This window comes from Mustela lutreola, chromosome 5, assembly GCF_030435805.1.
Source record: "Mustela lutreola isolate mMusLut2 chromosome 5, mMusLut2.pri, whole genome shotgun sequence".
Taxonomy (NCBI): domain Eukaryota; kingdom Metazoa; phylum Chordata; class Mammalia; order Carnivora; family Mustelidae; genus Mustela; species Mustela lutreola.
Window position 1 is genome coordinate 85727906 of NC_081294.1, and position 14757 is coordinate 85742662.

Sequence of the window (14757 nt, forward strand, 5' to 3'; positions counted from 1 at the left end):
AATGTATTATAATTTAAATGTATTAAATGTATTATAATTTGTAAGGCATTAAATGTATTATAATTTGTCCTCAATCCACCTAACTCTGGACTTTGCTCTTCTGATAAGCTCATTGGTGTCCTAGTCTTCCACATGCAGAGATCCCTTATCCAGCCCCTGCATAGTCAGAAATGTGCCTGCCCCTTCAGGGACACATTCTGCTTCCATGAAGCTGGGAACGGGGCCATGAGGATGATGATTTTTCCTTTCCTGCCTTGCTGCATGTGGCAGAAACAGAGGGTAGGATGTGGACACACTCATATAATATCCAGCCATAAAGTGGCATCCAAAGCTCACTCTCTAAGATGGTAAAAGCTGGGAGGAAAGTCCAGAAGTAGGAATGAAGAAATGCTGTGGGATGAAAGCTCAGGAAGCTCCTAATAAAACAGCAAAAACATAAAGTTTTGGCACTTTAAGACAAGCAGGGTAGCGAGGAGTCAGTGATAGAGCATTCAGCATCTGGAGTGCTAGAAGCTTCCAGCAAGATCTGCTAGACTGATAAAAGTGGCTCTGGAAGATCTCTTCATGGCTACAGGCACTGCACAGGGGTAAAAAAAAGCCTTGTCAGGTGATTCGGAAGAAAAGTATTTTTAAGTTGAGAGGAGTGCAATTGTATTACCATCCCCACATTTAGAGATGAATAAAAAAGGCACAAAGAAAGGAAGTGGGCTGTTCCGGGGCCTCCCATAACTACAGTCCAGCTCAGCTTCCTTATATAGGTTTCTTTTTACACACATGCTCTTAGTTTAGGTTTCTAAAACTGATGGGTTTTATTTGCAGGTTAAGCAAAACCTAATTTTTCTAAATACTCACTGAAGACAATGCTGGCACGATCCTAATTTGTGTTATGACCACGCCGAGTCCACCCTCCGTCCTATCTTCCTGTCTGAGTCCCTTAAAGAAGGTGGGTGACCTCTTCATCCCCGCAAACTTCCCCAAATTTCTTCCTTTCTCTCCTTTCCTCTCCTTTCTCCCCTCCCCTTTCCTCCTTTCTTTCTGTCTTGTCCTTCCTTTCTCTCTTTCTCTCTCTTCCTTCTTTCCTTTCTCTCTCTCCCTCCCCCTCTCCCTCCCTCCCTCTCTTTCTTTCTCTCTCTCTCTCTCCCTCACTCCCTCTCTCTTTCTTTCTCTTCTTCTTCTTTTTTTTTTTTTTTTTTTTTTTTTTTTGCCAGCGTGTCAGTACAGCTGAGCCCTCCTGATCCCTTTTGGCTGCACAGACCCAGTTCCAGTTGTGTCCTCCTTTTACTGGGGAACTGATGTCAGCCTGGCTGGATTATAGCCCAGCAACCGTTCTGTTGCTAATGAATTGGCAGGGAGAACAAAACACTGCAGCTCTCCTGGAACTATTTTGTCATCTATGTTTGGAGCACATAAGACCTTGGAATTTGGAAAAGAACAAATGCCATTGAGTCTGCTTGTTTGCCTTAGGATGTCAGGACCCCCAGTTCACCACACCCTGAGTGTCGATATGATTACAGAATTCATGCAACTGACAAAGGTTAAAGAAAACTCCACCCTTGCAGCACTTCCCCACTCATTTCCCGCCCTCCTGGCAGTCTTAGGTCAGGAAAGTTCTTATATTTATAGTCCTGTGAATGAGGGGCTGGGCGTGGCATGGGGGGGGTGGCAGCGTAGAGGGTGCAGTCTTGGCAGCATCATAAGGGCTGAGTGACTTGGAAAGCTGGGATTGAAAGAGCCGGTAAGAGTATTGAGAACAACATTCTCCAGCAGAGAAACAAGCCAAAGAGGCTGCCTGGTGCTACGGGTTGAATTGTATCTTCCCAAAATTCACACCCAGGACCTTGGAATGTTACCTTATTTGGAGATAGGGTCTTTACAGAGGTATAAGTTAAAATGAGGTCATTGGGGTGGGTCCTAATCCAATATGATTGGTGTCCTCATAAGAAGAAGACACTTAGACCCACAGTCATGTGTTCAGGGAGAAGGGCATGTGAACAGGAATACAGTAATCTATAAGCCAAGGGGAGAAGTCATGAATAGATCCTTCCCTCATGGCCTCAGAAGGAAATAATCCGGCTGACGCTTTGGTTTCAGGCTTCTAGCTTCCAGAACTATGAGACAATAAATTTCTGTTGTTTAACCCACCCAGTTTATGTTGTTTTGTTACAGCAGCCCTGGCAAACTATCACACCTGGAATCTTTGTTCTAGAATGGTCATGCCAGTTGGGTTTCCTGATTCTCCTGCCCAAAGTTCCTTGGGTCACATTTCTCCCTAGACTGGAGATATAGTATAAAATTACCATTTACAGAAAACAAGAGTACTCAAGAAAGATAGTTTGTCTAAGAATTTCAAGAGCAACATCTCTGATCTTTCATGCTGGGATCTGTGTGTTTTAATAGAGGCAAGAAGACGCTCCCTACTACTCCCATCCTATTCAGTTTTAAAAGCTGCCCCCATTTAATTCATTTCTCCAGAGTCCCTAGAAATGGTCATTTCCTTTCATACAATTGTCTCAATTTTCAGTACTTGTCTCAATCTCTTTGAAAAATTACCCACCTTTTTTTTGTAAGAACATCCTTAGTTTAGCCACTCTCCTCTTATCTCCAAAGTTGTGTTCCTTACTTTTCATTAATGGTACCTTTGGTTTCTATCAATTTAAAATTAATAATGGGCTTGAATTTAATTTTTATGCAGGTAACACATGGCGCTTTGTTACTGGAGGAACTTTTTTTGAAGGATGGAGTGATACAGATAATTTGTAATAACTTCTCCCAATAGGGTGAAATTCTGACCTCAAAGAGTTAAAACAGTATCATCAACAACAAATGTAGCCTTTACTACTGAGGCAGGTTCTTTTCTAAAGTGATGTCCCCCTAAAGGGGGTATTAGGAGACTGGGGATTGACTCAGTACATGGGAAGGCTCTGTTCTCCCTTACATCTAGGCGCTGAGGGAGAGGCAGTGATAGTGAAGCATTTGGACTATCTGGGGAAAGCTTAGGGACATCCCAGAGAAATCCTGGCAGACAGGTGAAAAGCGCAAGGACAACCATTGGGCATGAGGGATTAGCCAGTTGGCTCCAGAAAAATGTTCTGTGAGAAATCTGTACCTCTGCTACCACCCCAAAATTCATTAGTTGGACTGGCCTGTGATGTCAGGGACTAGTCATTACACTGGTTTCGCAATATGGCTAGTTTGTATAAACGCCTGCATCACAGAAAAGGTATATCCATTTGGGTTTGTGATCAGTAGCTCTCAGAGTTTAGGTTTTCATGAACCATCCCCCTCCCTGCACTAAAAGAGGGGCACTGGAAAATGGTTGGCGCTTTTAATTCTGCCAAAGGAAAACATTATACAAAAAATAGTATCTTCCATCAAAATCAGTTTCATATAAATATGAATATTTTAACAATTTTTTAACTTGAGAAGACAACACCTAAGAACAATGACAGTCCTTCCCTTAAACAACATTTGGCAATCCTGAGTGACATTTTTAAAAAATGATATATTTATATATATTTTTTCAAATGGAGAAATCACAACATAATATTTTATTTACCACTGCTGCTTCTGGTAATGTTGCTGGTGCTTGAGCCCTGGGGAGTTCTCTGAGCAAGCCCAGTGTCCTCCCACTTCAGGCTTGATGGTAGGTTTGACAGGGATTACTTGCCCTGAAATTCACCCCTTCCACTTTGTAGCTCCCTGCTTTGTGTAAAAACAGATATCCTTCCCAGAAGTCTTTGCATCTCCAGAGTGAAGAACTAAAAGTTGTTATTACTTAATAGTAGCTCCTAAAAATGCTTTGTTAGCTAGTATCAGTTTTCAAAAGTATATGTCATACCCCTCTACAAAGGTGATGTCCCCTCCTGTCTCAGGTTGGTCATCCCAGAAGCAGGTTCTGAGATAAGGATTGGAGTTCAACTAGGTTACCTGGAAGGGGATCTTGCTAGGGGGAATGGGGATGTGAGACAGGGAAGAACAGGCCTCTCATAAAGAGGAAGAATGCATGAGCCCACTATCACTGGAGCAGCTGGGAGACATCCAAGGAAACTGCAAAGAGTACCCCTTAGAGTCTTATACCACAATTCCCAGGTTGAGTTCTGCTTCTAAAGGCATTGCCCAGCACTTGGCTCTAGCCCTGTGCATAAGCCCCATGAGCTCCATCAGCCACAGTAAGTCTTCAGGCAGAGTCACAGAAGCCACCTGTTTTTATAATAACAAGGAGGGCTAGAGGATGTGGGTGGGCACCAAAGGCATCTGCTGTACCCCCCTCAAGTCTTGATATGAAATCGTATCACTGACCCTGCCTGTCAATATAGAAATTAGGAAGACCTATGACATACCTCAGCCACTGAAGGAAAGAGGAAGGGTCTTCTTCCCTCAAAGAGCCACATCTTCTTTTTCCATGGGCAGCCAATAGTCTTCATCTCTCACTTGTGGGCAAGGTTGCTGATAGATGTGATGGCATGAAAATTTTTATACTTAAGACTCAAATCTCCCACTACTACCATGGGACTTAAACTAATAATGACCCAGAGACAGTAAATTGACTCCAACAGTGTATCAGATGGTAGTGGCTTCCCAGAGCACTCTACTGAGAATTCTGAAGCTTGGGAGAAGCAGCATATTTAATATGGATTAGGACAGCTAGGTTCCAATTCCTAATGGTGGGGGGGAAAATCGCTGGAAAACTTCAAAACTCCAAACCTAATGAAGTGGAGAAAAATGTTTTCAAGAGCCTTTCAGGAATGTACTATATGTGTATATATGTGATTGTAAGGAATATTTTTGTAAGAGCCTCAGAGGCGGTGTGTGAGGGACAAAAAGCCTGCATGCTCTATACACATTTTGGGTGTGTCTGTTGGGTGGTGCTGGGGGTGTGGGCAGACTAGGTTCTTTTGTTGACATGGAAGGGGAAAAAATCACTGAAGGCAAAATTGTACTTATAGTTCTCTTAAATGGCTGAAGTTCCTAGTATGTGGGCCCTCAGAAAGTAATAAGCCTGTGTAGTTAAATCCCAAATGCATATGTGATGCAACTCTGCTGTAACAACACATGGCCCCTAACTAGCCTTCAGAAATGGCCCCAAGGGGCAGGTCCGGTAGGCCGCAGGACTTTCATTTGGCTGGGTGAACTGTCTAGGATGGCAGTCGCCTTCAGCTGCTGTCCTTACTCTTCACATGACTAGTGCTCTGCTCCTCTTCTCACATTAAATATTGACAAAATAAATAAGTTAGTCCTCAACCTCACATAGTATGTGAGAGCACATTTCACATAAATTAATGAGCTAAATGTAAAAGACCAAAATTATTTTTTCTCCAGACCAAAATTATTTAAAAAACTGAAGCTAAAAATTTGGTAACATCCCGTGCTGGCAAAGATGTGCATGCAGGGGTACAATTTCATAGCTATTTCTATTAAAATTTTGATGGGGTGCCTGGGCGGCTCAGGCAATTGAGTGACAGACTCTTGATTTCGCCTCTGCTCATGATCTCCTGGTCATGAGATCCAGCCCTTCGTGGAGTCCCATGTGGGGCTCTGCACTGTTACAGAATCTGCTTGTCCTTCTCCTTCTGCCCCTTCCTCCACTGGTGCCGGTTCATGCATGCACAGGTGGTCTCTCTCTCTCAAATAAATAAATAAATAAATAAGATTTAAAAAAAAAATTTACTTCATTTCTTGCTATCTATCTTATAAAAATACTCATTCATTGAGCTAAGATACCTATACAAGATTATTCATTGCACCATTTTTAGTAGAGAAAAATTGGAAATAAAATATTCTTCAGAGAAAAAATATTCCTCAAAGAAAAATTGCTAGAAATTAAGGTACATCCTAATAAACAGTTACACAGTTTTTAAAAAGAATAAGTTGGATCGGGAGGGTGACAAACCATAAGTGACTCTTAATCTCACAATCTCACAAAACAAACTGAGGGTTGCTGGAGGGAGTAGGGTCGGGAAAGGGGGGTGGGGTTATGGACATTGGGAAGGGTATGTGCTATGGTGAGTGCTGTGAAGTGTGTAAACCTGGCAATTCACAGACCTGTACCCCTGGGGATAAAAATACATTTTACGTTTATAAAAAAAATTTTTTAAATAAAAAAAAAAGAATAAGTTTATATATATATTGACGTGGAAATAGCTCTAAGATTTACTACAACTCATTTGAATTTAATTTCTTCATCTGTAAGATAGGAAGATTGAACTAAAAAATCTCTAAGATTCCTGGGCACCTGGAGGCTTAGTGGGTTAAGCCTTTGCATTTGCCCCAGGTCATGATTTCAGGGTCTTGGGATCCAGCTCACTGGGCCCTCTGCTCGTAGGGAGCCTGCTTTCCCGTCTCTCTCTGCCTGCCTCTCTGCCTACTCTTGACCTTTTTCTCTGTCAAATAGATACAATCTTTTAAAAAAAAAATAAAAAATCTCTAAGATTCCTTCAAATTTCATTCTGAAAAAAGGAAGTACGTCATATAGTTCAAGAATTTTGTGGTTTTAAAAAAATAGAAGTATCCATTTTTCATTTTTGTCCCTTGGGAAAATCTGAAATTCACAAAACCAATAACTCCCTCTCTACATTTTCTCCTTTTTCAAGGTTAAATCTACTTTATTTCTCAATCCAGAGGATCAAAAGATCTTGGAACCTAAAAGTAAATAAGGAAACTCTGAAGATAAATTCTTAGTTTTACTAAGAAAAACAAAACAAAACAAAACAACCCAGAATGCGTGGGTTATATAGGTTTCAAAGACAATAGACTGCAGAATTAAACGAATCTCTCTCTAAGCCCTCCGTACAATATGGGTGTACACTATCAGCAATGATCTGCTCAGCCAGAAAAGGGCTGTATTTGTATCGGGGAGAAGAGACTTAAGAGTTCTTCATGATGAAGGACTGAGATGTCCTGGTTCTAATTAGAGAGGATTCCAAATTACATGAGTCAAAAAGGCAATCTCCTAGGAACTGATAAAATGTAAAGGATTTCGTTTTAAACAAATAGGAAAGATAACCTACGGAAGCAGAAGTCTCATCTCCATTTTGACTATTTCCATAACCACGTGAGAACCCAGAGTTCCTTTGTTGCACAAGTAAAAAATTTGCTTGACTTTTCTGGGCCCTCAGCTTCCCCATATGGAAAACAGGTATGGAACTTTTGACTCATCTTTCAGGGTCACTTTTGAAGAAGGGTGAATATTAGAAAAAACTTCTGGAAACAGAAGAGAACACATCAATCACTGAGGGAAAACCAGGACATAGAGCATAACAATAATTTATCCACTGGCTAAGAAACTCCTGGATCCAATACAGACTATCATTTTGGTTCTTATTTACAGCCCGAGAGGCTTCTGAAGCTCATTAGAGTCTGGAATTACTTCATACGCTGGGCTGGAAATTTCAAAGGAAAATTTCAAGAAATTTTAAAGGAAACTTCCAGATACACTAGCTGGTTTGCTCTTCACTAAATGTTAACTGCAGCATTTCCTCTTTAAAATCAGGCTGAATTTTGCGCTGGCAGAGCCAAATTCTGCCTCTCTCTGGGCAACTCTTGTTGTTGTCAATGCAGCTCTGTGTGTAGACAGGAGAGGAGAATATGGCCCATTGTCCTACCAGATGCAAATTATGGTCCTGATTCAACAAAAAACATCTGTCTTCCATGCAGGGAAAATAAGAAGAGTCTCTGAAGCCAGACTGATCTTTTGTGACATGGCATCCTGGCTCCCGCAGAAATTCATGTTGTGGTTTGTGATTAGCAAGGAAAAAAGAGAAAGAGAAAAGAAAAAAAACGTATCCCGAAATTGAATGATTTATAATTATTCTGTTTTGAGGCCATGTTAATATTTACTCAGAGAGAATAAACTGATAGTTTTCTGAAGGACAAAAGATTTTAAAGAAGAAATTTTTATTTATATATTGCTATACATGAAAGTTGATGCTTCATTCTATCATTCTCTCTGGACCTCCAATAAAAAGGGGTATTCATAATACATCTGATCTTTTTTTTTTTTTTTAATATTCTATTTATTTATTTGAGAGAGAGACAGTGAGAGAGAGCATGAGCAAGAAGGTCAGAGGGAGAAGCAGACTCCCTGAGGAGCTGGGAGCCCAATGCGGGACTTGATCCCGGGACTCCAGGACCACGGTGCGAGCCGAAGGCAGTCAGTTGCTCAACCAACTGAGCCACCCAAGTGCTCCTATCTGATCTTATTATTATCTGTAGTCAATGATGACTATTTTGTTGAAGGTATGGATGACTGAAATAAAGGGTTAGGGGATTACATGTAGATCATACCCTTCAAATCATAAAATATATTTGCTCTCTACTCATGTATAATAGAATCTTTTTAAAAATTTAATTTAATTTAAATTTTTTTTAGATTTTTATTTATTTATTTATTTGACAGACAGAGATCACAAGTAGGCAGAGTGGCAGCCAGAGAGAGAGAGGAAGGGAAGCAGGCTTCCTGGTGAGCAGAGAGCCAGATGGCAGCCAGAGGCAAAGGCTTTAACCCACTGAGCCACCCAGGCACCCCTAGAATCTTCTTTTTAAAAGATTTCTTCTTCTTCTTTTTTTTTTTTTTTACAATTTTATTTATTTGTATATTTGAGAGAGAGAGGAGAGCAAGCAAGCACAAGCAAGGAGGAGGCACAGAGAGAGAGGGACAAGCAGACTCTCTCACTGGTGCCCAATATAGGGCTCGCTTCCAGCACTCTGGGATCAGGGCCTGTGCTGAAGGCAGACACTCAACTGACTCAGCCACCCAGGGGCCCCAGATTTATTTGTTTATCTTGGGAGGAAGAGAAATTGAGAGAGAAAGGAGGCCTAAAGCGAGGCTCCGGAGGGTCTCAATCCCAGGACCCTGAGATCACAACCTGAGCTGAAACCTAGAGTCCAATGTTAACCAACTGAGCCACCCAGGTGCCTCTAATAGAATATCTTAATATTAATCTATTAGAGAGCTGTCTGACTGACTTGGTCAGTGGAGCATGCAATTCTTGATCTTGGGATTCTGAGTTGAAGCCCCACGTTGAGGGTAGACATTACTTTAAAAAAGATCTTTAAAAAATCTTTAAAAAATATTAATCTATTAGAGTTTTCAACTTTTTGTGCTCCTGCCCTCATCTCTTCAGGTGAAGAGAGCTGTGAGTAACAATAGGCAATTTCCACACAGTTGAGGAGTGCTGGGGAACGTAGTTTGGCTGTTTTGGGTGCAGTACTGAGCCGAGTAAAGTAGGTCAGGGTTAAGAAGCACTGGAACCCCTCCAAAACTTAACTTGTTCTCTGAGAGAATCCTCTAGAGTTAACTTGATAAACTAAAATGATTCCTGCAGCAGACTAAATCTGATTAACCACAGAGCATTAATCATATTCTAGCTATCAGGCAAAAAGTCACAGGAAACAAAGGAACCAAGAGAGCTATATAAAAAGGACCTAGAAAAACAACAAAATACACCTTTGCCAAGATTTCAAATCAGGATTCAGAGTAGCAGGATATCTGAGATGATTTAGACTTGCATAATAAACAATTAAAGGAAACCTCAAAATGACTAGTAAATGTGAAGAGAACAATCACTTGTAATCAGAGAGGCTCTGAGTGTCCCATGAGAGAGAGGCCACCTAAACTTGACCTAACACTGCCTTTTAGGCTCATCTAAGGTCAAGGAGGTGCTGAGCCCCATGGACAGGGGTTAGAATTGCTTTGTGAGGGCTCTGTTTCCTGCTGTGCCTTGAGCAATGGCCTGACCAGAGGATCCATTCATGTACCTCAGTCTAGGTCTCAGGACTGCCTGGTCTGTGTAAGCTGTCCCAGTTGGGTCTCATGCCTAAGGGTTCCAGAGATGCTATCCGCTGATTCTGCCATTATATGATATGCTGTTTCTCTAATATGGCACATCCAATCAAGCAGCACCCTTGGATAGTCATAGTTTTAGGGAATTCCCAAAGAAGTCAGAGAAGAAGGAGAGAAAATGATTTGCTACTTGCTGCTGTGATTTGTAAGGTGGTGAGTGACATGGTTAACTGTGTCAACTTATTTAGGACACAGTATCCAGATATTTGGTCAAACATATCTGGACATTGTTGTGAAGGTTTCTTTTGTTTTGTTTTTGTTTTTCTTTTTTGATGACATTAATACGTTTGAGTAAAGCAGATCACCCTCCATAATGTGGATGGGCCTCACCCAATACTTGAAGACCTCAAGAAAAAGAATGACACTCCCTGAGGAAGAGGGAATTCTGCCAGCACATTGCCTTTAGATCCTGAAACTGCAACATCCAGCCTGCTAGCCTCCCCTGCAGACTGTGGTCTTGTTAGTCTCTACAATCATGAGTCAATTCTTAAAATAAATACTATGCACCCCTCCATACCCCATTCTCTTCTATTGGTTCTATTTCTCTGGAGAACCCTGACTGCTATAATGAGTAAAGAGCTCAAGTTAACCCTACTTTGGGCTTAGACTGAGGCAAGAACTGGGAAGTAGGGTATCTCCATTACTTTGTATTTGCATTCAGGTATAATCACACTTTTGCCAAAAAAAAATGAAAAATGAAAAATTAATAGTGCCAATTGATTTGTTTGACATAATTAAATACACCAAAATTTTGTGCGTCTATGATACCCAGATGTTTTACCACCCACACTTACTTGAAAACCACTGATCTGATTACATAAGGAAGACAAGGTTGCTTTTGCCAACCCACTGCCATGCTTCTCTTGTCAAGCTATCAAGCCTCTCAGTAGAAGGGGTCCGGCCCAATCCACGAAGTATTTTCAGAAATGTAATCATAAAGTCCTAAAACTAAGCATTTATGTATCACCGTTTAATAAAGTGATTTCAAATACAGTGTTTAAATTCTTCTAAACAACTACGTGAGTTAGGTAACAGAGGTACTATGATAACCTTCCTATTTTGGAAAAGAGAACTGAGGATGACTTTAACTTCTGTATGTCATACAGCTAGTCTGTTCAGTGAGTCCAGGGCAAAGTCAGGATTAGAAACCAGTTCTTTTGTGCCTTGCCTAGTACTTTTTCTTACCACCCAAACATATATTTGGCCAGGTAAGCAAACTCTTTGTCAAATTAAAATGCCAATTTAGTTAGCATCCTAACAAGGAAATTTATTGTCCATGCTGTCAGTGGTTTTTGACAAGGAGATGAGAGGAAAGTGGGGTTAGGACACTGGGAAGCAAGTCCTACTAGTGCTAGGGATAGCCGGAGACCTGGAAGTTCAGGGAGCAACTGGTGAGATATCTCCATTTTTCTACAGAATGAATTCCAAGTCTATCAAGGGGCCCAAGTCTTTTTTTTTTTTTTTTAATTCCTCCTTTTTCCTTTCTCAACTTGGCAAAATAAGTCTAATTCAAATAGACCCTACTCTGGGAAGCAATTCCTAATCACTCAGTCAAAATTAATCACTTTCTCCTATAAACTCAGTCATACCCTTTATTATAGGACTACTTATATATTAAGTATGGCTGTCTCTCTAACCAAGTGCTATAGAAGTTAGGGTAGCTTTCTGCCATTATTTTTATCAATCGATAAACACGGAAAGTACTATTGTGTGAAGGTCCAAGGGGTTTTTATTACTATCAAAAGAGATCCTTAAAGTTCGTTTTAAGTGATGAGAAGTTGGTGAAAGATTTTATTTTAAGAAAACACTTTCAGGGGCGCCCAGGTGGCTCAGTGGGTTAAAGCCTCTGCCTTCGGCTCAGGTCAGGATCCCAGGGTCCTGGGATCGAGCCCCGCATCGAGCCCCGCATCGGGCTCTCTGCTCAGCAGGGAACCTGCTTCCTCCTCTCTCTGTGCCTGCCTCTCTGCCTACTTGTGATCTGTCTGTCAAATAAATAAATAAAATCTTAAAAAAAAAACCCACACACTTTCATTGCTGTTTTCATAAAACATGAATACATTTTAACACTTTAGAAAATACAGATAAACAAGACAATAAAAAAATACCCAGTAGTCCTAGCACCTAATGTTCATTTTTTAAAAAAGATTTTATTTATTTTGAAACAACATGGGATTGGGAGGGAGACAAACCATAAGAGACTCTTAATCTCACAAAACAAACTGAGGGTTGCTGGGGGGAGGGGGGTAGGGAGAGGGTGGTGGGGTTATGGACATTGGGGAAGTTATGTGCTATGAAGAAGTGTGTAGACCTGGCGATTCACAGACCTGTACCCCTGGGGCTAATAATACATTATATGTTAAGAAAAAAATAAAAAATTTAAAAAAATTTTATTTATTTAACAGAGAGAGAGAGAGATCACAAGTAGGCAGAGAGGCAGGCAGAGAGAGGAGGAAGCAGGCTCTCTCCCGAGCAGAGAGCCAGATGCGGGGCTCGATCCCAAGACCCTGAGACCATGACCTGAGCTGAAGGCCAAAGCTTAACCCACTGAGCCACCCTGGTGTCCCTAATAGTAATATTTTTATATAAACTCCTAGCCCCTTACATATGTATAAATGGATATTTATATATGTATAAATGTTTTTTTTTAAGTATTCTTTTTTTTTTTTAAGATTTTATTTATTTATTTGACAGAGAGAGATCACAAGTAGGCAGAGAGAGAGAGGAGGAAGCAGGCTCCCCGCTGAGCAGAGAGCCCCATACGGGACTCGATCCCAGGACCCTGAGATCATGACCTGAGCCGAAGGCAGCGGCTTAACCCACTGAGCCACCCAGGCGCCCCTAAATGTTTTTAATTCTATAGTTAACTGTAATCTCCCTTCACTAATATTTAGAAACCTCTTTTGATGTGACATTTATACATCTGCATCATCATTTGAATAGCTACACAGTATTCTGTTAGATGGCTATTCCATGACTTATCTCCTGCTGTTGGACATTAAGGTTGTTTCTAACTTTTCTAATATAAAGAATAAAGAGATGAACATTTCTGTGTGTGTATGTCAACATTTGTCCAATCATTTCATTAGCATATTCCTCTGGAAATGAGTCAAAGGCCCACTTTGAAGCTTTGGTGCCTATTGCCAAATAACTCACAGGAAATCTGCACCCATGCATATGCATGTGTCTGAGTGTCCATTTTCCACATCTTTGTCAGAGTACTATAATTATTATTGTTGTTGTTGTTATTTTAGTATTTGTCAAGTAGAAAAGCATTTAAAGTTACTTTTTTTTTTTTGGCTAGTAAGATTGAACTTTTTTCTTTAACAGCTTTGAGGGATAATTCATATGCTATAAAATTCAGCCAGTGTACGTATACAACCCAATGATTTTAGAAATTATGTAGTTGTATAACCATTACCACAATCTGCTTTTAGAATATTTCTGTTGAGTAAGGGACAGGAGAGGCTAGGTAGGGAGAGACATATAGGGAGTGACAAGGCTAGGGTCATGCAGGGGGCTACCTAAGCAGGCTAACAGAAATCCCAGATGTGGAGAAACTTTACAGACAAGATACTAACCACAGAGAAGGGAACATAACTAATCTATGTTGGGGGCGCTTGGGTGGCTCAGTGGGTTAAGCCGCTGCCTTCGGCTCAGGTCATGATCTCAGGGTCCTGGGATCGAGCCCCGCATCAGACTCTCTGCTCAGCAGGGAGCCTGCTTCCTCCTCTCTCTCTCTGCCTGTCTCTCTGCCTGTTTGTGATCTCTCTCTGTCAAATAAATAAATAAAATCTTTAAAAAACAAAACAAAACAAAACAACTAATCTACCTTGTTTGTTCTACATATAGATGGGATACGTTCATATTTACAAATCCACCTTGTCTTAAATGTTATAGACGAGATATTTACCAAGTTCCCTGGTCAGTTTTCTATAAAAGACTAACCATAAAAGCCATCAGTGGCAACCCATTCAGGACCCCTTTCTCTCTAAAGAGCTTTCCTTTCTGTTCTCACCTTGCCTTAATAAACTTTCACTTGCACTTCACTCTCTTGTCTCACTCTGTGAGACAAGAACCCTGCAACACTGTCATCCTAGAACGTTCCCCCCCATACCTGTTAATGATTAATCCCTGCTCCTGTGCCCAGGTCCAGACAGCTATCAGTTTGCTTTCTGTTCCTATAAATTTGTCTTTCTAGACATTTCATATACATGGAACCATACAGATGTTGCATTTTGCTTCTGGCTTCTTTCACTCACATTATGTTTCTGAGGTTATCCATTAGCATGGATCACTAGTTTGACCCTGAACTTTTTTTCCTCTTCATGTTTATTCGCAGTTTTTCCTCTGAGAATTGTCTGCTGCAAAGGTCCTTGACCTTTTTCTATTGGGGCACTGAATGATTTTACAGACGATGAATATAAACAGTGTCATTAAATACTGGATTCTGGCAGCACTGGGAAGAATGACTCTATGTGCCTTTCCAAAATCTGGGACAATCAGTAAAAGTTTACTGTACTGAAATAGGTTTAATCTTCATACAATAAAGGACTATGAGATGGCATTAAGGAGTAATTTATTTGAATCATTTCAGTTTCCTCTACTTAAGGAGTGTCATAAATTTTTTTTTTTTTTTTTTTTTTTTTGACAGAGACACAGTGAGAGAGGGAATGCAAGCAGGGGGAGTGGGAGAGGGATAACAGGCTTCCCACAGAGCAGGGAGCCGGATTCGGGGCTCAATCCCAGAACCCTGGGATCATGACCTGAGCTGAAGGCAGACACTTAACAACTGAGCCAACCAGGCACCCCCAGAGTGTCAAAGATTTCTAATTTATTTTCTAGCAAATGTTCAAGTTAATCCTTAAGAGCTGATTTTACTTTAATGTAGTAGAAACAGATCCTTTTTGGGACAAAGC

General features: G+C 40.8%; 1 long non-coding RNA gene across 4 annotated transcripts in view; it reads right to left on the minus strand.

Annotated features, from left to right (window-relative positions):
- The window catches only part of LOC131832239 (uncharacterized), a 42924-nt gene that overhangs the window by 23786 nt on the left and 4381 nt on the right, over positions 1-14757 (minus strand). For all 4 annotated transcript variants that reach the window (XR_009353959.1, XR_009353958.1, XR_009353957.1 and 1 more), the window contains one exon: positions 4341-4446. This is a non-coding gene — a long non-coding RNA (uncharacterized LOC131832239). The remainder of the gene's footprint in view (positions 1-4340; positions 4447-14757) is intronic.